The sequence below is a fragment of the Adiantum capillus-veneris genome, chromosome 12, assembly GCF_014529385.1.
Source record: "Adiantum capillus-veneris isolate H3 chromosome 12, ASM1452938v2, whole genome shotgun sequence".
Lineage (NCBI taxonomy): Eukaryota > Viridiplantae > Streptophyta > Polypodiopsida > Polypodiales > Pteridaceae > Adiantum > Adiantum capillus-veneris.
In genome coordinates this window covers 155,359,484-155,364,204 of record NC_140942.1, presented here as the reverse complement: position 1 = coordinate 155,364,204, position 4,721 = coordinate 155,359,484, and the positions used below count along the sequence as shown (strand labels likewise).

Here is a 4,721-nt window from a genome sequence, read left to right as displayed (position 1 = left end):
CCCACAATGCTCAACTCACCCTTCCGAATCACAAGACACTCCTAATCTGCCCTCTCGGTAACACCTCTCGAGCTGCAGGAAACCCTCTGCAAGCTATGACCAATACACGAAGAGCGAGAGAAGAGGAGGGGGATGGGGAGAAGCAACACACGAGATTGGGGCAACTGAGTGGTATTATTGCATAGAGATTAGTACAACCAATGTATGCAGCTTCAATGGCAAGCTTGGCATCACACAAGCCTCAAGATTTCACTTACTCACACAGGCAAAAAAGCCCTTTAATTTTCACATTTACAAACTTTTATGGGGGTACCTCTAAGAGGCCCCAAAAAAGAAAAAAGGGTGATTTTCTCTTGCCGTGGCCTTCTCTTAGAGCTTCTTTTAGTATTTTACTGCATTGCTAACAATTGGCCTAGTTTGCTTTTGGAAACATTTAATGGTGTGCACATTGGGCTTTGGTCCTTCCATCTTGGCCGGCCGGATCTCCCTCCCTTTGCCCTTACCTTTGGCTTTGTCCACTTTGCCCTCACCTTGACTTTGCGTCGTTCGATTTTCCCCTTAGGTGCTTTGCATAGGCTCTTGGACTCTCCTTCTTGCTTTCCTTGCATGCTGCTGTGGGACCTCTCCCTTACACGAAGGGGAGAGGCAATATCGACATCGCTATTACCCCCTCCTTCCTCCTTTAAAAGTTTGGGGCCCCATGGGCCGTGGGAGACCCCATGCCGAGCGCCACGTCATCATCGATCTCACACAACACGGGCGCCACCTGCCGCCCCGCCTCGCCGGCTACGCCGTGCAAAACCGCCACCAACGCCACTGCCGCGCCGTGCGTAGCGCCTAGGCATACCCGCCATCGCTGCGCCCAAGAGAGCTCCCCTCTCTCTCCTTGGATGCTTATGGAGAGCCCACGGCCCTGCCCATATACCCCGCACTCAGCAGCCCCGCGCCTGCATGTGGGTTATAGGCCCCTGCCACTTGGCATTCCCCTAAGCCTTGAGCCCCAAGGTCTTCAAAAACTCGTTATTGTTTTCCTTTAACCAAAAAAATGTTTTTAGCTTGCCTTTGCCTGACTCCCATTCTCTGATCCCAGCTCTTGTTGCCAAGCTGCAAAGCCCGGGTGAAACTCCATCTTTCCAGCTACAATCATCCTCTCTATACCTGCACTTTGACTTCTCGGCATCCTTGAACCAAAGCTTTCAAAAATGGAAAAAACATCTGCAACCTGATCCGGTCAAATGCTCCCAATTTTCCGACGGCTATATCTCCTTGCTCCGGCCTCCGTTCGGCATGCCGTCACTTCCTGCTAGCTCCATATGATGTACACCTTGATCTAGAACTTCGTCAAGGCTCAGAAGATGCCAGATGGCACATTATCCAATGCGGCAAAATGGCTCATACCTGGCCCCCGCAAAAACTTCAAAGGATCATATCTTGCAAACCATGGCTCCGATCCACAATCCAAAAAGACGGGTAGGCTCCATAAATCGAGCTCTACACATCTGTACCTTAAGTTCCACTTGGACCACCTGTCTCCAGCTGCCCTGTCCGGCAAGAATCTGCAAACCACCAAAACTTTAACCTTTAATAACTTGGGCTCCGTAGCTTCGTTTAATGAGCCATCTAGACCTGCTCCTTCAGCACTCCAAGCTCTTCATTTCTGGACCTCAAGGCTGCACTTTGCATCTCTTTCACCTGCTACCCCAATTAGCCCCTTGTGTAGTGTTCCTTGGCCTATAAGCCGCATCCTGCATACACTTCCACTGCTACCCGTCATCCCATGAACTTCCTAGCTGCACCATCCCTTTGCCATGTTTCTGCTTGCATGTATACACCTGCCCATGCCACCTTCTAGCGTCGACATACTTTGGCTGCACCATCACTGCCCACCCCCCTGTTGAGCATTTATGCTCAACCACATAAAGCTTTATTCCACTATAAACTGCAAAACCTGGCACACACTAGGAGAAAACGAAAACCATAGGTACATAGTTTTATTGCACTCTATCACAAAACCTTCAAGTGGGTTGCCCCACCCCCTGCATAAGAATATGATGCACCGTTGGCACTAACTCCCTTTCAAAGTAGAGCTTGAGAAGAAGACCACTTATCCTGTGTTTAAGAAACCGACCATCCAACCTGACTAGTGCATATGTACCATTGGGAAAAACCTGATGAACCTTGTAAGGCCCCGTCCACTTTTTCTTAAACTTCTTCTGAAAAGTGAAGTCAAGATAACTTTCGTATTTCATCACTAGATCGCCCTTCTCAATCTGCTTAGCTGGCAAATGTTGGTTGAACTTTGCTACCCTTCTTTCTCGTTGCTTCACATAAAAATCCGCCGCTACCTCATGATCCATCTTCAAGGTTTCGAGACTTGTAATTCTATCCTGCAAAATATCTTGATGAGTTTTATCAATTCGCCATAAAACTTTGAGAACCCCTAGCTGCACATGCACACGCAGGACCGCTTCCTTGCCATATACCAACTCGTATGGAGTGAAGTTGTTTGCCGCCTTATAAGAAGTCTTGTAAGCCCACAAAAACTTATCAAGGTTAGATTCCCATTCTTCAACCTGCTGGTATATATACTTTGTAAGCATTTTGACTATCTGCCCATTTGCACTCTCCACCAAACCATTGCACTGCGGGTGGTATGGAGATGGAAATCGGTGTTGAATCCCCAATTTGTCCACCAGAGCACGCACCAACTTACTTCTGAATCCCTATCCTCGATCTGATATAAGCACCCAAGGCACTCCAAAACGACAACATATGCAATCAAATACAAATTGAGCAACAATATGCGCATTTACCTCTTTTACTGCTTTAGCCTCGACCCACCGTGTAAGATAGTCTATTGCCACGACCACATATTTTTTACCACTTGCTGACTTGGGCAATGGACCAATTGCATCCAAGCCCGACTTTTCAAAGGCATCATGTGCGATGATAGCCCCTTGTTGCTCGGCTACCAGTCGTCTTTCACCCATCACTTGGCACTGATGGCACGTCTTGCACCAATAATGCACATCTCGCACCACAGAAGGCCACTAGAACCCACTTCTTAAGATACGAAACAAAACTTCACTCTTACCCTGATGACCGCTTTCCTCATGGCATTGCTCCAATACCATGCCAATCTCTTCTTTATAAAGGACACGATGTAGCACCCCATCTCGACCGTGCACCATAAGTTCTTCACCAACCAGAGTGAACCTTTTAGCTTTTTGAACAACCCTCCTCTTTTGTAGTTTGGAAAGCCCGTCGGAACATTGACCTGTACTCAAGAAATCATCAATATCCTTCAAAGTCTCTCTACCTGTATAAGTGGCTCGTCCCACATACAAACTCGACACTTGAGTCTGAACACGACTGCTAGCCAAATGATCTACTGCTTGGTTTTGTTCTCTCCGCACATGTTTGAATTGTACTACTTCAAAAAACTTCAACAGTTTGTTTATGAAAAAAAACCAATTCTTGAGAAAATCCCTCTTTACCTGCCATTGGCCCAACAGTTGTTTGATAACTAGTAGAGCATCACCCTTTAAGACCAACCTTGAAATGCTAAATTCAATGCACTGCTTGAGCCCCAAGTGTAAGGTAAGATATTATGCTTCGTTGTTGGTATGCACCTCCTCCAAGTCGTAAGCTTTGGAAAAAATGACTGTGCGTGCGGATCTTGAATAACCACACCTCCACTTGCTTTCTGTGTTACAAGTCTGTAACCACCATCAAACCACATCGTGAAGGCCCCTCCCATATCAGGTTCTTCCTTATCCTCCTCTTGTACCACCCTTGGATAAATTGGCAACTCCACCTCCTTGTTGACCGAAATGTCCGCCAAATGAGACCACCGAGTGTGATCCACTTTGAATTCAAACTCAAACTCTTGAAGTTCGATCACCCACTTCATGATTCGCTTCCCTAGCTTCAAGTGCAGCACCACTTCAGGCAAGAGATTGTTAGCAGTCAATACATAAAACTTACGAACGACCAAATATACTTTAAACTTCCTGCATGCAAAGACCAAAGCCATAACCCACTGCTCTGCCTCCGTATAGGTAGCTTCACCTGGACTAATGACCCTGCTCTCGAAATAAATGGGCTTATAGCTCCTGCAAACCTTTTGTAGCAATATTGCTCCAATAGCCACCGTTCCCACCGTCATAGCAATATAAAAAACATCTTCATGACTAGGAGGGCACACCGCAGGTAACTGACGTAGAATACCTTTCACTTTATGAAAGGCCTATTGAGCTTCCTCATCCCATTGAAATCCATGCACCTGTTGAGCCCTTTTTTGAAGAGGGTAGACATATTGAGACAGCATCCAAAAAAAGCGGGATAAATACGTTAACTTATGCACGAAAGAAGCCAGTTTTTTTGCACTGGTTGGAGGCTCCATAAGAACCAATGCTTTCACCTTCTCTGGATCTGCTTCAATCCCGTTCTGTGACACCACATGTCCTAGCAATTGAACCCTTGGTTGTGCTAGTTTGCACTTCTTTGGATTCAAATGAACTCCTTCTTCATCTGGCCTTTGAAAACACAGCCTTAACTTGGACAAATGCTTTGCCTTGGAACTATAGCAACCAATATCATCCATAAACACTCTGATGAACTTACCCAAGTAAGGCCCTAAGACTTTGTTCATCCAGTCTTGAAAAGTCGCATATGCATTCACTAGGCCAAAAGGCATCCTGCGATCGGCAAAGCAACCC

General features: G+C 46.5%; 1 pseudogene; it reads left to right on the top strand.

Annotated features, from left to right (window-relative positions):
• The first annotated feature begins 204 nt into the window (after positions 1-204).
• On the top strand, positions 205-834 carry LOC147446723 (uncharacterized; annotated as a pseudogene).
• The last annotated feature ends 3,887 nt before the right edge of the window (positions 835-4,721 follow it).